The sequence below is a fragment of the Pelodiscus sinensis genome, chromosome 6, assembly GCF_049634645.1.
Source record: "Pelodiscus sinensis isolate JC-2024 chromosome 6, ASM4963464v1, whole genome shotgun sequence".
Taxonomy (NCBI): domain Eukaryota; kingdom Metazoa; phylum Chordata; order Testudines; family Trionychidae; genus Pelodiscus; species Pelodiscus sinensis.
Window position 1 is genome coordinate 7,356,921 of NC_134716.1, and position 21,053 is coordinate 7,377,973.

The window sequence follows — 21,053 nt, forward strand, 5'->3', positions numbered from 1 at the left end:
CTGTGAGTGAATGCTGCTAAGTTGTTTTTCTGCCTGTCAAAATCCTCTTCTGAGCAGAAAAGATATCTGACAAACTTGGGTTCTAGATGTTAAAATCTGCATGTGGAAGGGGAGGGAAAGATGCAAGAAGAAGAAAAGTTGGAAATCCGTGTTTGCAGCCAGCCTTTCAGATTTTTCTCTTCATATAAAAATGGCCCGGCTTTGTTTACTTTCTTTGCAAGTCACTGCCAATGCAGATAAACTGACTTCGGAGGAAGAAATGGTATCTCTCATGTCTAGACTGTCTACACTAGTTATTGTAGAGGGGAGGAAAGGCCCATGTTAATTTGAGAATGGAAATAGGATATGATTTTATTTTCTTGCCAAGACTTTGTCTCCAATTCTTCATTACAGTTTCCAGTAGTACCAGTCTTTTTTCATTTTATGCATTTAGGATGAAATTTATTTCTGTAAAGAGAGACATCACAAGATCAACACACAGCTTTAATGCTACCTACACCCAAAAACCTTTTCTTATGGTTCACATTTTCCTACGTGAATATATTATTTTGAATTGTAGCAACAAAGTTGAATACTTTTGCATTTTGTCAGGTTGCTAAATGCACATCAAGCATTTTTTTTGTAAAGAAAAGATTTAATCAAAATTGACACATTGCCATAAAATGCTTTTGGCATTATCTGATGGGGAAAACATCCCAATCAGCTCTAGTAATTATTACTTTGCAATCGAAGTTTCTCATCTTTATGCCAAGTTTTTACTGGCAATCTTTCAGGTACTTTTGAAACTGAGGTGTATGCCAGTCTAGTTATTCTCTACAATAAGAATTTTTTTTAACTTGGGGCTTAGTGAGTCATTCATTGATGATTGATCAACGCATGATTAGCCAGGGGTAATGAGACTCACAGTGTTATGACAATCCCTGGTGGAAATAAGATGAGATAGTTTGCCACCAGTTGTAGGTAGAGCATGTTGTGTGTGAAGCTGTCACTATTTACATTTGATTGAAAAATAACATCAACTGAGAAATCAGTATTCTCGGTAAGGTGACGAATTTGTCCACAGCTATAAGGACAATGGGTAAAATTCTCACAAAGCACTTTGGTTCCATTAAATGTCAGTGATTTAGAAGCATGGGTGTGTGTTGAATATTTTCTTCTATTTTGACTTGGAAAAGACATTTTGAAAAGTCATGTTTACAAAAATTCAAAGTGGTATCCAATTTCTACAGTTAGACACTAGGGACTAAATACAGCTTGATTAAGACCACATTTAAACCAATATGCATCAGAAACGAAGGAAAGAGAGGCATCCATCCTGCAAAGCACGTGACCATGCGTATTGGCCAAACTGGACAGTCTCTGCGACAACAGATTAATGGACACAAGTCAGATATCAGAAATAGCAACACACAGAAACCTGTAGGGGAACATTTTAACCTCCCTGGGCACTCGTTAATGGATTTAAAAGTAGCCCTTTTTCTTCAAAGGAATTTCAAAAGCCAACTTCAGAGAGAGAGTGCAAAGTTTTCCTTCAAAATTGACACAATCTCTCGTGTCTTGAACAAAGACCTGAAGGGACGGCTCATTATAAAAACCTGCTTTCTTTACATCCAACACCCAGTTGTCCCGTACTTAGCTTTTGATGTCACTTCCAGCACATTCAGTTAGGCTCATTAGCAGCTATACTACAATTGAAAGGTATTTCCCTCCTTCTTTTTCTGTTATAAATTGTGATGGTTCCCCCTGTTTTCTGCACTCTGTTCATCTGAGAGAGCTCATGATACTATATATATATATATATGTTCGTTAATCTCATAGGATACGTCTACACTGCATGCTATTTCGGGATACCGGAGGTACCCGAAATAGCTATCCCACGTCTACACAAGCCGTCCGTTATTTTGAAATATTTTTTTAAATAACAGGCATGCTATCTTGTTGCACGAGGGATAAGGGATGGCTCAAAATAGCACGTTTTATTGAAATTTGGCACTGTGTAGTTGCGCTAAATTTCAAAATAAGCTCTTTAAAAATAGCTTATTGAGTAGCGCAAATTGCGCATCTTATTTCGAGTGTAGGGTGCTGTGTAGACACACCCTATGGTGCTACAGGATTACTCATTGTTTATAAGCATGTTTAACTTTAAAAGCATGTGTTTAATCACACTGAAGTCAGGGCATGTGCTTAAGTGCTTTGCTGGATCTGAACCAGATCTCAAAACACCTGTCAGGATTGAGCATATGTTTGTAAATACACTACAGGTTAAACCTCTCAGACCATGGATGTTGCTTGTCAAGAGAAGCCCTGGACCAGAGAGCCCTAGGCAACCAGCAGCCAGAATGGAATCAGGATATCCTGAGTTTGTAATAGTCCTGTATTTTGTTTCTATGTAGCACTTTAAAGACTAACAAGATGGTTTATTAGGTGATGAGCTTTCGTGGGCCAGACCCACTTCCTCAGATCAAATAGTGGAAGAAAATAGTCACAACCATATATACCAAAGGATACAATTTAAAAAAATGAACACATATGAAAAGGACAAATCAAATTTCAGAACAGAAGGGGGATGTGGGGGGGGGGGAGGTAAATGTCTATGAGGTAATGGTATTAGAGGTAATAATTGGGGAAGCTATCTTTGTAATGGGTAAGATAGCTAGAGTCTTTGTTGAGCCCCCTGCGTAGAGTGTCGAATTTTAGCATGAATGACAGTTCAGAGGATTCCCTTTCAAGTGCGGATTTAAAAGGCTTCTGAAGCAGGATGCAGGTAATTAAGTCGTTGAGACAGTGTCCTTTCTGGTTGAAATGGCAAGAAACTGTTTTTTCTTTGTGATCCTGTCTAATATCTGTTTTGTGGGCATTGATCCTTTGGCGAAGTGTCTGAGACGTTTGTCCAATGTACAAAGCAGACGGACACTTTCGGCACATGATAGCATAAATTATATTTCTGGATGCGCAGGAATCTGTGTTCTTGATCTTATAACTCACTTGGTTAGGTCCAATAATGGTATCAGCAGAGTGAATATGTGGACAAAGCTGGCAACGGGGTTTGTTGCAAGGGAAGGTACCAGGGTTGGTATTCATGTGGTATGTCCTGTGGTGGTTGTTAAGAATCATCTTGAGGTTAGGTGGTTGTCTATAGGAGACTATGGGTCTGTCTCCCAGAGCCTCTTGGAGTTTAGTATCCTGTTCCAGTATAGGCTGTAGTTTATTGATAATGTGTTGGACAGGTTTAAGTTGGGGGCTGTAGGTGATGACAAGTGGTGTTCTGTTGTTGGTTTTCTTGGGTCTGTCTTGAAGTAGATGGTTTCCAGGTATTCGTTTGGCTCTTTCTATTTGCTTTTTTATTTCTCCGGGTGGGTAGTTGAGGTTTATAAATGCTTGGTAGAGATCCTGAAGTTTCTGGTCTCTGTCAGTGGGATTAGAGCAGATGCGGTTGTATCGAAGGGCTTGGCTATAGATGATGGATCGTATGGTGTGTGCTGGATGGGATCTGGAAGCATGTAGGTAACTGTATGAGTCAGTGGGTTTTCTGTAGAGGGTGGTGTCTAATTTACCATTGTTGATTTGTACTGTGGTGTCCAGGAAATGGATCTCTCATGTAGAATGGTCCAGGCTGAGGTTGAGGTTGATGGTGGGGTGTAGGTTGTTGAAATCTCTGTGGAATGTCTCCAGTGTTTCTTGGCCATGCGTCCAGATCATAAAGATGTCATCATGTAGCGTAAGTAGAGAAGGGGTAAAAGGGGATGGGAGTTGAGGAAACATTGTTCTAGGTCAGCCATAAAGATATTAGCATACTGTGGGGCCATGCGTGTACCCATGGCTGTGCCGCTGATCTGGAGGTATAAGTTGTTCTCAAACTGGAAAGAATTGTGGATGAGAACAAAGTTACATAGGTCTGCTATCAGGTTGGCAGTGGTGTCCTCTGGGATAGTGTTTCTAATTGCTTGTAATCCGTCCTCATGTGGGATGTTGGTGTATAGAGCTTCTACATCCATGGTGGCAAGGATGGTATTATCGGGGAGGTTATCGATGTTTTGTAGTTTCCTTAGGAAGTCAGTAGGGTCTCAGAGATAGCTGCGGGTGTTGGTTGCGTAGGGTTTGAGGAGAGAGTCTACATAGCTGGATAGACCAAGTAGTGAACCGTGCCGATACCAGAGATGATGGGACGTCTGGGGTGTCCAGGTTTATGGATCTTGGGAAGCAGATAGAACAATCCTGGTCGGGGGTCAGAAGGTGTTTCTGTGTGGATTTGTTCCCGAGTAGCTGTAGGGAGTCTTTTAAGGAGACAGTGTAGTTTCTTTTGGTATTCCGAGGTGGGATCAGAGGAGAGAGGTTTGTAAAATGTGGTGGTGGAGAGTTGTCTGGTTTGTAATAGTTCTTCTGTTTTGTGTTCTGAAGCTCTTATAGATAAGAACCAGTTTCTCGCCACCCTGAGAAGAAAAAATCTGAACTAGCCTAAAATCTGATTGTATCAATTCATTTTAAAATGGAGTCAGATCTAATATTCATTTGGGTCCTATCCAACTCCTATTACCATTGATGGAAAGGGCCCCATTGGTTGCAGTGGTAGTTGGACTGATCTTTAATTTGGTTTTTGTACCACTAGCTGTTGCTTTCACTCCTGCAGACCCCCCAATCCTTTGACTATGGGAAAAAAAAAGGTCATGACTGTTTCTGGTATTTTCTGGACACCATTAGCTAATAGTCTATGTGTCTTCCTGCTGCTTAAGTGTGAGAGGTAATTCGGACATATTGCGTGACTTGGAATTGGGACTTGCCATTGCAGCTACATGTTGGACCGCCCTGGTCCAGCTCCCTTGGGACCTGTCTGGTGCCAGACAAGGGAGTTTGTTGGACCAGGAGGGTGACTGGAATGGGGAGGGGGCACCAGTCTCTCTATTTGGCTCCTGCCCTCAGCTACCTGGCTATGGCAGCCCTGCTGACTCTGTGGCCCCATGAGCTCCAGAGGTCCTGCTAGCCCTCAGGGCTCCAATGATAAGCCTGTCAGCTGTGGGCTCTGCAGCCCCTCATCCTTCCTAGCCCTGCCAGCTGTGGGTTCTGCTGCCCTCTCCTCATGGGCTCTCGCTCCGCTGGCTTCCACAGATGTTGCTGGACCAGACCACAGAGGTTTAACCTTTCGCAATGATACTTTTTTCAATCTGACTTTCTCACACAGCCACGAGACAGAAGAGACTTGATATTACAAAACAGAATGCTTATTGATCATCTGAAGGACTGCAATCTATGTTGCTTCAGGCCTTTCAGCTGAATAATAACAACTAATAAAAAGATCCCATCTCTCTCTCTCTGCTGTTAATTACTCTGTCCACATCCACAGCAAGAATCTATTGAATAGTTATTGACAGTGGTCGACAGCTTCATTACTGGGATGTGCCACGCTGGAGAAGCCATATTATCAAGTACATTTTAATAAAATATGAATGCATGAGCTACTCCTGCTTGCGTGTGCTCTTTGATCCTGTGAGATACTCAATGCACACAACTACCACTGTAGAAGTTCACAGGAGCCAGTGTGTGCTACCATGCTTAGAAGCAACCTGGCTGCATTCAGAGTAGCTAAATTAATCACTTTATCATTGTTCCCTTGTTGTCTTTATGTTTACAGCATGACTCTAGCCTAAAAGACTTGTGAGCTGAATTAATATGTTTCGCTAGGCACCCAAACCATCCTCTGGGTACCTGTCTCTTTAGAATGTCATTTTAGCTGGAGTGGTGATAGCTACAGCGACGGTTGACTATATCTTTGCACTCTATTTTCAGTGACCAACTGCACTGAAATTCTTCAAGCCTGGTGACCTGAGAATCATTTTGTGGGCTGTGCCCACAAAAGCTCATGGTACCATCTACGTGTTTTGTTAATCTATAAAGTGCTACCAGACTATTTTGTTGTTTTTTCAGTTTTTATTATTAGCGTTTCTTGCCTGCTTGATTCTGGATGGGTGGGGAGAAAAGGGGAAGAATGGTGGTAACATGAAAACATAAGTCCTGAATTTGTATACAACAACGTAGATATGGTAGAATATAAGTTATAGATTCACTGAACTGGTAGAAGAATATAGGGATAATTTACTATGGCTGTTTTATGCTGGTCCAGGGATGCAAAGCAACCATAAACCCAGCTTAACTGGGATTTCCTAGGCCTGTTCCCTTCTGTATAGGCTGACCATTGCAGACAGATGCTAGTGGCAGTGTAAATTGTCTCTCCCAATAGTAGGTGTAAGGGTCTTTCCTCCTCATGTTTCCAACAGTTGTTTGCTGTATCTGGCATTTTACTCCTTCTTACCCTTCTTGTCACAATATGGCTACAAAACTCCCCACAACATCCCCATATAGCATTAAGTGGAGCAGCAAAACAATGGATTTTATCAAATGAGTCTAAACATTATCTCAATCAATTTCTCCATGCTGTTGTGGCATGGTACGGTGAGATGGATAATGATGAGCCATGGAAAGAAGTGATATTGGTTAGACACTATCGAGCAATGGTCAGCAACTTAGGCTAATGATTGGGCCACACGAATGGCTCTCCTTCAGCTCAGTGGGCCACAAGATAGTCGTAACCAAGAATGTCTCCCGGGATAGGGTGGTTTTGTTAAACGGGCTTGCACACCTACAATTTGTGGGGTAGGACTGAGTGAGCCGTAGCAGCGCTTTGATGGGCGGCAGAAGGAGCGCACAGCTCTCACAGTCACTGTTGTGTGCAATCGGCATGCACCTCACTTTGTGTGCCCTTGCTTTGCATGCGTGTCACTTTAATAATAGTGGTAGTAAAAAAAAAAAAAAAAAAAAAAAAAACAGTGGATGGAAACCACTGGCAACCCTGCATGTGGGAAGCAGTAAACAAAATGTCTCGTTGGCCACATTTAGGACCCTAATGTGCCACAGTCAGTATGGGGGCTGCAGGCTGCTCAGCAATGCTATCGAGAATATGAAACAAACATTGGTCACCTATATGAATGGCTCTTTATTGCTCTGCGGAGGGTACGGTGAGCAACTACCAAGCTTCCCAGCTTGATTCTCATTTACACTGAGGCCCCTTTATACCACTCTGGCATGGTAAAGAGGGCTTATTTTAAAATAAAATCAGGCTTTTGCATTTTAAGAGTACTGGCTGAGAGAATCTCAATTGGTATGAACTTGGCATACCATCATTAACTTTGGTGGGAATACATCAGTATATCCCAGACGAGAAACTGGACCGAATGGTGGCTCATGGGGATTGCGTTTCGAATTGCCATCTGTAATCCTAACTCCATTTTCTGTCTCCCTGTTATCACTCACGGAGCACCACTGATTTCACCAGCAGATTGGTTATTGATTTATCTTAATTGTAATTATTGTGTCACTGTGGCATTTAGCTGGAGGACTTGGAAACCTGACCTTGGCAATTCCATTTCTGCGGTGGGTTAGGTATAAAATTTGGAGTTAGCCAGATGGAAATGCTATTCAATTCTGGCTCTCAAAACTATGCTGATCCCAAGAATTGTGAGATTGCTGCTCAGCCAAGCAGTGCAGAAGGTATTGATTAAATTCATCCAGTGAATACATGCATATTACAATTGTACTGCTGTCCCTGTCTTGAACACATAGTGCTGTTTGATCCGAGTGCCTCTTATCCTCTGTGAAGAGGAGCAGCACAAAGTTCTCTGCAGGACTTCATAGCCTTGTTGTACATATGCAAGGGAACTCTGGTGTCGCAATCCTGCAGAGGTACCTGTACAGCCTGGTGTGCCATAAATGTTTCCCCACGATATGTACATGCCGCCCTCACCATCATGGCTGCAAGGACAATGGGACCTATGTTTATGTAGGACAACCCCCATGTCTCTGGAGGTAGGTCTACATTGACTATACTAATGGGGGAGGAAGGATTACATAATGGCCCTGATCACTGGCCATGAACTGAAGGATGGACTTCACTTCTCTAGCCCCTTTGCATTCATACTGCATTTAAATGCATTTCTTGAGCTTTATGTGGATGGATTGAATTTTATTCTTACTGACATTTTTCTGCTCTGGCTTGCTTGCTGATCACAAATGGATGCTTGATTTCTCCAGATATGAGTGGCTTGCTCATCGTGTCGGATATTTTAGGGTTTTTTATTCCATTTCTGTTTAGGAATTGCCCTTTAAGCATTTACCTGGTTTGAATACACCAGATGTGTTCATTGACTAGTATAAGGTGTTGTCGTTCTCAGAAATAAGAACCTGTGTTGAAGTGTTTTCTCTGGAAAGAACATCAGAATACAGAACACAATTATCCCCAAGGGATATTTAGAGATGAATTACTGTCTCCTAAAACAAATTAGAGAAATCTCACCAAGATATTCAAAAGCTTCATTTTTAGGCCCCAATTCTTCATTCAGCTGACCTCCTCAAAAGAGATTGAGTACCCACTTCTTGCATGATTTCAGTGGGAACAGAGGGCACTCCATATCTCTCAGGGTATGTCTACACTTGCATCCTAGTTCGCACTAGGGATGCAAAAGCAGGCATTCGAAATAGTCAATGAAGCAGGGATTTAAATATCCCGTGTTTCATTAGCATGATCTCGCCGGCGCGTTACGCTGAATTTCAGCTCTGAATGTCCGCTGAATGTCGAACCCCTTGGTTTGAACTAACGTCACTCCTCATTTTTTGAGGATGAAAATGCAGGCTACTCATTTTTTGAGGAGTAATATTAGTTCAGTAACTGAGCCTCACGATCTAAAGTTTCTGCAAAGCATCGAAAAGATGTTTAATATTCCACAATTTCATATTATTAAGTACATTGCTGGATTTGGGCCTCTGGCTGGAGGACTTCTGTCCATCACGTTTCCCAAATGCTACAAAATAACTCCCCCTTCCTCCTTCTCTTCCCCCCCCCCTCCCCCGTTCCTATTTATATTCTATGAAGAGCAGCAATTTCATGTAGGGTTTCATGTTGGTTAAGGGTCTCCAAGACCCCTGATCTGTGGCATTCACAATGGTGGTCACTGTGGGCCATTGTGAGACAACTGCTGGAGAACAGGGTTGACGTAACTAGCACATTGTCTATTCATAGGTCAATGCAGTATGAGTGTATTAACCATTGCTCTACACCACTTCGGAAAGCCTTGTTACTGAGGGTACGTCTAGACTACCGCGTTTTGTCGACGGAAGTTTTGTCGACAGATACTGTCGACAAAACTTCCGTCGACAATTTGCGTCCAGACATATGGAGTTCTGTCGACAAAGCAAGCCGCTTTGTCGACAGAACTCCGTAGTCTGGACGCAGTGTTACAGGCAATAACACCTTCTGTCGACAGAGTTCTGTCGACAGAAAGTGTTATGCCTCGTAAAATGAGGTATACCATCGTCGACAAAACCGCGGAGTTCTGTCGACGTTATGTCGACAGAACTCCGCGGTAGTGTAGACGCTGGTATTGTTTTGTCGACAAAAGTCCACTTTTGTCGATAAAACTAGGTAGTCTAGACACACCCTAAGTTGTCATAATGAGGCACTTATGGCAGTGGGAGACACATGTAAATGTAGACACACACACAGCTAAGCCTCTTTGCATGGACTTAAGGCCTGATCTATGCTATAAAGTTAAATGCTTGCTAGAGATTTAATGGAAAATTAATTCTTGAAGTCTCTACTTGCCAGCGAACTCATGGAAAAATTTACTACTCTCGTTAAACAAAGCTTCATTTTTTGATATTCTATAAATATACCATTAAGTGGTGTATGGGGGGGGAGAGAGGGTTTATTGCTATATTGCAAACAAAATCTCCTTGTATTTGCGATCCTCTTACTTGTATAAAACATTGCTACAGAAATGTCAGGTGTATCATATAACCTACAGCAGCAGCAACTGTATAATAAAAATGTTTAATTTTCTTTGAAATGCTGTGAGTTCCATATTCAAGAGCTATCCACAAAATTAAAAAAATAGGCAGTGTAAAAGAGGATTCAGTAATTATCCAGGATTAAACCACAATAGGATATGCATTGGTAAGGTTATTGGTGCATCATGAGGAACAAAGCCAAATGCTTTCATTGCCTGAAAAATGGGCTAGTAACACTACTAAAATAAATTATGGTATGGTAGAATGCTATTAGAATACAGCTTTTTTTATTTAAATTATAATTTCTAAACAGGGCCTTTCATTCTCCAAGGACGGCTGCTATGCAACACAGGCAACGGAGCTGATAAATAAATTAAAAATCTGAACTGGAAGAGGTTTGAGTTTCCAGTTAAGCTTAGTAATAAAGAACAAAAATAGACCCATTTATCCCTAGTAGATGGTAACACCCTAAACTCTGGGCAAGTTGTAGTCTAGAACTGAACGTTGCAGCTTGACTCTAAGGCCAGGTCTACTCTAAAGGGGAAAGTCTAATCAAGATACACAGCTTCAGCTATGTTAATTACATAGCTGGAGTTCATGTAACTTGTTTTGAGTTCCCCAAATGCTCCCATTGGCTTTTCTTACTCCTTGCAGAAGCATGAATACCAGCTGCCAATGTGGGCACACTCTGAGTTCCATTTAGCGTGTCTTAACTAGACCCACTAAATTGAACTCCAGCAAATTGATCATGGAAGGTTAACCTAAGGATCTGAGGCCACGTCTACATTGTTCAGGAGCATTTCTTAAGTTTATGTAAGGATAATGTAAACCACTATGAGATAAGGCTATAAAAAATGTAGAAGAAATCATCAAAAACACAGGACTTGGTGGTGATGGGGAGGCTTCCCCTACACAGACATCTATTGGGAAAACAACACAACACAGCACAGATTACCTAACAAGTTTTTAGAATAGATTTGAGACGTTGTTATTTCAGAAGGTGGAGAAAGCTACTGGGGGAAAGCTATTCTAGATTTGATTTTTCACTGAATAGGGAGGAAGTGGCTGAGAATTTGAAAATGGAAGGCAGCTTGGGTGAAAGTGATCATAAAATGGTACAGCTCATGATTCTAAGGATTGGTAGGAGGGAGAACAGCAAAATAAAGACAGTGGATTTCAAGAAGGCAGACTTTATCAAATTCAGGGAGCCGACAGATCCAATAGGAAGCAAGTGTAAGTGGGAAAACAATTGAGGGCAGTTGGCAGTTTTTCAGAGACATTACAAAGGGCACAAGAACAAACTTTTTCACTGAATAGGAAAGAGGCAGTTTGGCAAGAGAGAACTTTGGCTTAACCAGGAGTTTGTGAATGATATAATTAAAAAAAAAAGTTCTAGAAATGTAGAAAGCAGGTCAATTACACAGGACAAATATAAACATAAGAATGTACAGGCAAAATTAGAAAGGCCAAGGCACAAAAAGAGCTCAGACTAGTTAGTGACATACAGGGTAACAAGAAAATATTCCACCAGTACATTACAAGCAAGACGAAGACTGAGGACAGGGTCACTCAATGAAGAGAGAGAAACAATAACTGGAAATGGCAGAGGTGCTAAATGACTTCTGTTTTGCTTTTCATCAAGAAGGTTAATACTGATTGGCTGCCTAACAAAATGAATACCAGTGAAAATAGGGTAGGTGCCAAAGGTAAAGAACAAGTTAAAAATTACTCTGACAAATTAGAGATCTTTGAGTCACCAGGGGCTGCTTAAATACAACCCAGAATACTTAGCTAAGGAGATAATCGCTAATAGCTCAGATATCTTTGAAAAGTCATGGAAAACAGGAGAGAGTCCAGAAGATTAGAAAAGGGAGAAAATAGTGCTTATCTATTAAAAAAGGGAAATAAGGACAAACCCAGAGAATTGCAGACCAATCAGCTTAATTTCTGTAACAGGAAAGGTAATGGAGCAAATAATGAAGGTATCCCTGGCAAACGTCTAGACAATAAGGTGATAAGTAGTAGTCAGCATGGATTTGTCAAGAACAGTTTATAATTCATCAGAAAGTTGCTTTGAATACAGAGCCATCCCTTCCCCAGGATGACTCGGGACAGCCACCCTAGACCCTGTGGTTTGGGGGCCCCGTGGCAGCCATATAACCATCCTATGGATAAAAGGGATCCAAGGGATTACAGGAGCCTCGTATGGGGTGGCACTAGGGATCCCCTCTCCTGCTCTCCCAGGCTCACTGCGGCATCAGGATTGGGAGTAGCCAGTCAGCTTGCTCTGCTCCACCTCTGCCGGCTGGTTGCTCCCCACTTCACCACAGCAGCAGGAAGCAGAGCGCCGTGGCCTCAAGGCATTCTGCTTCCCGCCACCGAGGAGAAGCGGGGCGCAGTGGCCCATGAAAGAGTGGCAGGACGGGGGCGGGGGGACTGTGGCAGAGTGAGGCTGCCCAGCTGCTTCGTCGTGTGTGTGTGTGTGTGTGTGTGTAAAAGTAAGGATAGCTCTGCTGGTCCCTGCGCCAGGCTCCATAATCTCCCTGCTTGGGGGAGAGGTCTTGGGGAAGGGGTTGGAGCAGATGCAGGATACAGCAGATACAGGGGGGACACCTGGCCACTAGTGGAGGGGGGATTTTCCACAGGCTCTGTGTCCTTCTCTCTTTATCTCACATACACAGGGAGCATTCCTCAGAGAGAGGGGGAGGGTATCAAATACGAGAAGGTGATCTACATGTTGTAGCGCCTTCCTTATGGCAGCAAGATTGTTTGAAAGATAAAGAACCACCATGAACTGGGGCAGTGGACCTAAATAGCCGGCTTTCCAGTTTGGGGTGAAAAATTCTTTTGTCTTGCTGAAGTTTTAGGGACCAAAGGAGTCTGACTCCTTCACCAATTACAATCACTTAAAATGTGTCTTTCTTTAGTTAGAGGACAGGGTTTAGTTCTTTTATGTAAAGGGGTTGGTTTGGATTGAAGTGTTTGGGGAATCTCTACTCCGCTGAGCAAAGGCTGGGGCATAGACTTAAGTTTTTTTTCAATGATATGAAGAAAACAAATATCTGAATGTTCTTGCCAAGAACTAATTCAGATTTTTAGCAATTCTCACTTTAGTCCTGCATGTCTCAAAGTGCCACAATGTACCTTTATTTTCTATCAGCCCCTTTTCCCATTCTCTATAGGCTCTCTGCTTACTCCTAATAATGCTTTTGAGATAATTATTAATCCATCCCGCCTGAAGCTTTTTCTTACAATTCCCCCCCCCCCCCCCCACTTGCAATGCAAATTGCAGATAGCTTTGGTACGGCTGATTTGATGAAATTGCAGATACTTCCCACGTTGAAGTAGCTGAGGTCTTCATTCCAGTTGATTTATTGAACTTTTCCATTCATTTCCTAAAGCCTACCCTTTTGAAATTAAAAAAAATAATCATAATTCACAACTTATTTTTTATTGTCTTTCCATTTTCATTTGTACTGAATCGGTTTGTGATGACTTGATCCAAGGTTATTTTCTATGGCCAGTGGTTCTCTGATGTAATTTTATACCTGGGCATGGTAAGGAGTGAAGACATCAGCTCTTGTTAGTGCAGTGACTATTGAATGAAGACTGTCACATGGGCCCTGCCTATATCAGTAGCATTTATTCTCTAATCTCTATCCTGGGAGAGGAGAAGGGGGCACACTCTTAAAAAGGGGGGGAAAGGAGGTTTGACACCTTCACAAATGTCCATAACATGCTAGATGGAGTCAGAATCAGAAGATAAGAAGCATCCCAGATCAGGTCAAATGAGTTCCTTGTGAGAAGACTCCAGCAGGAACCATTCCTCCGTTGAGGAGTCATTGGTTAAGGGTGTGACTAAGACTATGTTTGTAAGTTGTTGTCAAGGCTGTTCCACTCTCTGGTACGATTAATGCAGAATTGGAGGCCTACAAAAGCACCCCAAAACCTGATCTCTACAGGCTTTGGTACAAAAACTTCCCCCCAAAATCCTAATACCAGATTTTGGAGAATAAAAACCAAGGAAGAGATCACTTGTGAAACTTCCTCCCTAAAACCTATGGGGTACCTCAAGCTCTTTTCCCCAAAGAGCTTGAAAAAGAAAAGAGAAAATTCAAAGTGCAGTCTGTGGTAGCTGCTCCCTAGTCAGAGGCATTCAGATACCCACACAGATTTTCCAGGACACAGAAATGAACCAATACCAGGTTAATTAGAAAAAGAAAACAAACTTTTATTATCAAAACAAAACCATAGTTGCAAGCATAATAACGTGGCTAGATGAAAAGAGCCACCAATTAATCTAGATACTCTGGGGAATCCCCTGTGCTCAGGACTTCGTTACAAAAGATAGGAAAACACTTTTAACAGCACAGACCTCATTTCCACATTCCCAGACCAGGAAAACAATAAAGCCTGACAGATTAACTAACTTTACTCTACTTACACATTGTGAAAAGACTTGTCTTGGAGAGAGAGAGATGGCCTTTCATCTCCCTGTTACCTGGAAGAAAAACGCTCTGACTCAGACAAAGGAGGGAAAAATTAAAAATTCCTTTGTCCCAGTTTGAAATCCCTACCTGCACTACTGTTGGCTGTCCAGATACCTGGCTAGGTACAAGGGACATAGTTAACCCCTTAGTCCCTAGGTGCTGGCCAGCCCTCATGGTTATGACAGTTGTGCATAGTTTTTTTTAGGATTGCTGTATGCTTGGGTAATCATAATCTTAACTGTAACTTTAATAAAACTTGTAAAACAGACCTTGTGCTTTGTAAATATATGGGTGGCCACTATCCCTGGTTGCAGCGGCGGATTTAGGGCAGGGTGAGCGGGGCGGCTGCCCTGGGCCCCACGCTTCCCGAGGCCCCGCGCATGCGCCACGGCGCATGCGCCATGTCAAAGGAGGGGCCCCGCAAAATTTTGCTGCCCTGGACCCCATGGCACTCTCATCCGCCCCTGCCTGGTTGTCTTGTGTTGCTAGAGACCCTAAATCTGGAGCAAGTAGCAGAGGTGACTTTTATGCTGAGCTTGAAACTGTAGCAACCAGGGCCAAACCCAAACATCAAAAGTCAAAAGTATAGACTGCAATGCCCAGCTGAAGTTCATCTCCCAGGATGCACCATACCCAGTGAATGAAATGATACATCACCTCCCCTTTCTAAGGCTATGTCTAGACTGCAGGCTTCTTTCGAAATTAGCTCTTTCGAAAGATCGCGTCTAGACTGCAGGCGGATCTTTCGAAAGAGCAATCCGCTTTTTCGAAAGAGAGCACCCAGCGAGTCTGGATGCTCTCTTTCGAGGAAGCCCTATTTACATTGAAGAACGCCTTCTTTCGAAAGAGGAACTTTCGAAGGAAGGCGTTCTTCCTCGTGAAACGAGGTTTACCGCCATCGAAAGAAAAGCCGCGTTCTTTCGAAATTATTTCGAAAGAACGCGGCTTGAGTCTGGACGCAGGGGAAGTTTTTTCGGGAAAAGGCTACTTTTCCCGAAAAAACCCCTGAGTCTGGACACAGCCTAAGTGAGGGAACTAGTGAATTAAAGGCAGAGCTGGCCCAAGGTACAGGCCAGCTGGGCTACTGCCCAGGGCGCCCCATTGTAGGGGGCACCATGCCGGGCGGCTGGGCCAGGCAGGGGCGGTACCATGCATGCACTGGGCTCCCGGAGTAGGGCTGTGAATTCACCAGGTGCCCCGGGGGCAGGGCCGCGCAGGCGTTGCACTCCTGGTGGTGGCTCCGCGCTCCCGGGGCACGTGAATGGCTCAGGCCGGCCCTGATTAAAGGGGATGTAACTGCAGTCTGGGCTCTGGTGTACAGAGGATAAGAGCAGCTTGGGGCACCCAAATGAGAACTCCCATATGACACACTGATAGTATTTCCATATAAAAAATAGGTTTTCAGTTACAATATTTCAGGATTTGAAATTCTTCTAATAGAAGTATTCCATGGAAATGTTAGCTATAAACATCTGCCCATGCCCTTGGATTCATCAAAACTGTGTGTGAGGAAACAATTTTGAGAGGACAATTTTTCCCATTTCCTCTATAAGCATGCATTTACACTGCACCCTTAGCTCCAAATAAGCTATGCAATTTGAGCTACGCAAATCGTGTTGCTTATTTTGAGTGGATTTTGAATAGCTAATTTGGTGCTGTCTACGCAGTGCCAAATTTCAAAATAAACTGCTATTCCGAAATGTCCCTTAATCCTCATGGGATGAGGTTTACAGGGATGTCGGAATAGCATGCCTGTTGTTTCGAAAGACATTTCAAAATAATGGTTGCACTGTCAAGACATGCAATAGCTATTTTGGGAACCAGAAGTATCCCAAAATAGCGCTGCAGCATAGATATACCCTAAGTGACAACCATCTTCACGCTTCTGGACATTGGCCAGTTACTGGTGAGGAAGAAATTACTTCTGGAGCATGTCAGTACATAATTGCCCATTGTGAGGTTTCTATCAATTCCGCCTATAGCACTTGGCACTGGCCACTTCTGGAGATAGGTTACGGGACTACATAATTCATTGATTTGATTCTGTATGGCCATTCTTTTGTCCATCTGTCACTTCTGCATTTCTTGCGTCTCTGTTTTTTGTGGTCTAGGAGATGGGTAGTTAGTCAACACTGTTCAATTTACAAACTATATGTGCTGATTCATCCTGGAAATGAAATGAAAGCTCTGTAAGGCAGCTTCTCTTTGAGTCTGATTTTTCTCCTCAAATACAAGCTGGTGTGAAAGAAAAACAGTAATAGAAGTTGATAGAGGAGACTTATTACTACTCCCGCACTTATTAACAAGGTGATGGGGTAAAAAAAAAAAGTGCAGAGAAAAACAGCATGCCAGACATAAGAGTAACCATAAAGGGGCTAATTAGCACATTAAAATTAAACAGTACATGTTAATTTCTCAGCAACATGCTCTCCAAGATCAAAACCACTGCAACTCTTTTATTGGTATAATGTAAAAACTTAAAAAACAACAAATAGTCTAGTAGCGCCTTAAAGACTAATAAAACGTAGGCAGTATCATGAGCTTTTGTGGACAAAACCCACTTCTTCAGATGTCAATCTTAAGTTCAGGGCTGATCTTTTCATGGAGTACTGGTACTCAAGAGGAGCCAATAGCTACACACCTCACTTTCAACTTCCTAGCTACCAAAAAGAAGCCATTTTTTTCAGCTCAGAAAGGGCCGAGGAACATACTCTTGCAGCAGATGATGCACTGCTAGAGTCGATTTCATTGTAGGAACATCGAGTTCTTTTGTGTCCAACACACAGTACATTAACTAGGGAGTGTATAATTGGTGGTATTTGATCACTGTGGCTCAACTGGTTCTGGCCCCACTCCTTCATCATGTACAGTGCTCCCCAGATCCTCTTCTGGAGAGCTGTTCATAATGTATAGGGTAAGAACCCATGTGATGACCCAACATATCCTGTTTCTTCCTCTACATGATAAAACTGCATGGGTTCTGCTGCAGTCAGGGCCTCTCTGCCCATGGTGTAGGAGTAGGGAATGCAATAGGATTTGCCCCAGTGGGAACAAACTTAGCTGAAATAGGAAAGCTATTGCAACACAATAGGATCAGATTCCCTGTATCTGAGAAGTGCCTTACTCCACGTAAAGTCTCAGTGAAGAAAACAGGATTATTTTTGGAGTTAAGGAAACCCTGATACCTTATGTCGAATGCGTTGTTACATTTTAATTAATTACAGGAGCCCTCCGGGGCTATAAAATATTTATCCACGTCCACACAAATGATCTGTGGATATCCACAGATGTGGATATAAAACGGATATCTGTAAATTTTCAAGGATCTAGATACAAAATGTATCCACATATGCAAAAATGAACCACAGATCTCCACATTCATGTCTGAGGATACAGATGCCCATAGATTAAATCAGATATCTGTGGATTTGTAGGATTCTATTGATTACAATGATACTTCATAGCGAAAGTTAATGATTTGTCTTTGCTTTACGGAACAGCCCTGTTTCTTCCACATATGTTCCAGGATCATCTCAAAGTGAATGTTAACATTTGTTTAGTGTTTGATTGCAGTCTGAAAACTACATTACTGGCAGAATTCCTCCGCTTCAAGAAACCTGTCACTTTTGAATCTCTAGTGGGCACCAGAATATTTCGTTTGTTTATTTGGGGGGATGGGGAATTCTCATATCAGTATTCAAAAGTTGTCATTTGGGCTGAATGTTGCTGAAGGTGTTGATCAGTATAACTTGGGGCATATTAGTCTACACAATGATGCCTACTGCTGCTTGACATTCAAAATACAGGGTTTCCAGAAGCCTGACAGAAGAAAGACTTGTCACCTGAAAATATTAGATGTGGAAATAATTGAAAAGCAGAAAACCCTTTGCAATGCTATTTTCTGAGTGATGATTTGGAGCAGAGCAGCATTTATACAGATGATCAATGAGTCTCAGGTGATTGTAAAAGATTCTACTACTGATTTGGTGGCATTTTACATCCACCTTGCACAGAAGTACATGTACGCACAAGATACAAAGGTAATTGAGAATGAGGCCTTTTAAGTCTTAATATAAGGACTCAGTACACAATACTGCTGTTGAATCTTGCGAGAGGCATAAGGAGAAACTGCTGCTTCTGTGAACAAATTGTGGGTCACATGGACTAATAAAGTGAATATTGATAATATTATGCCATATTTCTTTTGCAACTATTTTGGGGGAAGGTTTATGAGCTATGAGCATTTGCAGTTCTATTGTGTTCCATGGCAGAAAACGAAGTTTAAGGCCCTGCAGGTGTTTGGGGAGCTCATGAAATAAATAGCATTCTGTACTCGTATTCAAAAGATAATGGATTGAGCTCTGCTCACATATATTGTAAGTCATCCTAATGTCCTCCCTGAGATTCCCCAAGGACAGAACGAAGTGATTACAGATCTACTGGAAGCCATCTGTTCATTTCATAAGCGTAACACTTTATAATTGTTCTAACCCGGCTCTCGGAGAGGACTGATTAATGTTTCTTTGATCAAAGAACATATGAGTGATGCACATTATGTGCGAGCAGATCTTGCCAATGGGAAGTGAGCAAAGTAACTGAACTACTCAGGCGGTCATCTGGTGCTCTCTGGCAAGTCTGGATGCATAAAAAAATACAAAGAGTGGGTAGCAGAACTAGACAGCCAGAGGAAATCTTTATAGTGAATCTTGACGGATAGCAGAACGAGGAGCAGTGGTCTCAAGGATGGATATTAGGAAAAATCTATTTCCCTAGGAGGGTGCTGAAGCACTGGGAGGTGGTGGAATCTCCATCCCTAGAGGTGTTTAAGTCTCAGCTTGACAAAGGCCTGGCTGGGATGAGTTAGTTGTGATTGGCCCTGCTTTGTCAGAGGGCGGGATTCAGTGACTTACTGAGGTCTCTTCCAGCCCTAGGATTCTATGATTGCTGATGCACATCTACAGGCAGGATTGTCTTTTACTTTTAGGGGATCAAAAATGTTATTGGGTGGTGTGAGCCATATCCCTCCCCTTCTGATGGTAAGGTGGTAATTGGACTAGGTGTTCACTAGGTGGTCCTGCAGCTAGGGAAGGTGTTTGTTGTGTGTTCTGCTTGCTTCTCAATCCTCTAGTTTCACCGTTGGCAGAGGGGGCACTATATACACACTCAATGGATTTTTCTGCTCCTTGAACAAGAGAGGAGGAAAAAAATGCCCCTCTGGAACCTTGCATTATACAGCAATCAACAAGGAGTCCTGTGGCACCTTAAAGACAGGATTTTTGCCCATGAAAGCTTATGCCCAAATAAATTGGTTAGTATTTTAGGTGCCATAAGACTCCTCAGTATTTTGTGGATACAGACTACCAGGGCTACTCCTCTTCGCATGTCTGCACTAGGAAATTATTTCAAAATAACTAAATTTGAAATAACTTCCGAAATCACAAAATCAAAAAGAGCATGTCACTACAACTGGGGAGCCTTAAAATTGGTCCGAGGCAGGCTCCTTTATCGTGGATGTGCCACCTTGACTTAGAGCCCCAGGAAGCACTGGGGAGTAAGTACTTCAAATTATTCTGGGGAGTCATTATTTTGAAACAGCAACAGCAGCGCGTCGACCCTACTGCTATTTTGAAATAACTATTTCTAAATAAATGTTATTCCCCGAGGAAAGCAGGAGTCCGGATTTCAAAATAACAAGCCCGTTATTTCAAAATAATGGGCATGGTAGTGTGGCCCTGCCACTTATTATTTCAAAAAAAGAGGGTTATTTTGTAATAACTCCCTAGTTTAGACCAAGGCTCTGAAACTAATTTATATTTAATACAAGGAGTAGGTGGAAGACATTCTTGTGATTAAGGCACACTGGGCTGGAATTTAGACTAATTCTTTGACCTTAGGCAAGTTACGTGATATCACAGTCCCCTGAATGTAAAACAGGGATAATACTACTCAGTTTCCACCACTTATCTCTTGTCTTTGTATCTCTTCAGGGCAAGGGTCATGAATTATTTGTATGTACAGTGGTTAGAACAACTAGTCCCCAGTCTCAGGGCACGTCTAGACTGCCCATGGCTTTCGAAAGAAGATATGCAAATTTGGTGCAAATCTGCAGATCATCTTCTGATCCTGTTTTCGAAAGAGTTTTTTTTTTTTTTTTTAAAAAGCAGTCTAGACGTGGTTCTTTCGAGAAAAAAATACCTTTTTTTGAAAGAAGCCTGTACACCTCATTTTTTAGGGTTTTTTTGAAAAAGGGTCTCGACTGCTTTTTTTTTTTTTTTTCGAAAAAAATTCTTCCGAAAATGGGATCGGAAGAAGATATGCAGATCCGTGCTGAATTTGCATATCTTCTTTCGAAAGCCACAGGCAGTCTAGACGTGGCTCAGTAATAGATATTAAGCGATGTAGGAAGTAGACAAAATATTTCAGGAAAATTCCATATGTTTATACGTATTAGTTGTTACAAGTTCTTGAACTGTGTGTGCGCTTGTGCAATTTTTCCCATTTATAATAAACTTAAGAAGTCATATGACAGACAGTGCTGGAAATCATGGTATTATATGATGGATAGTTTTAATTGAACATCTAGTCCCAGGAGGAAAGGAAAACAGAGTTATTCTCACATTTTAATAGCATTGATTCAATTTGATGGAATTTTGTAGATACCATCCATGAGTAATTAGCAGATGACCTGCTGTGGTGAAGATACAGAGAAGAAATAAACAATAATTCACAATG

The 21,053-nt window shown here is 42.1% G+C and overlaps 1 long non-coding RNA gene across 2 annotated transcripts in view; it reads left to right on the plus strand.

The window, feature by feature from the left end:
* LOC142829795 (uncharacterized) overlaps positions 1-21,053 on the plus strand; it is a 178,088-nt gene that overhangs the window by 72,401 nt on the left and 84,634 nt on the right. The gene's annotated exons all lie outside the window — the stretch shown is intronic.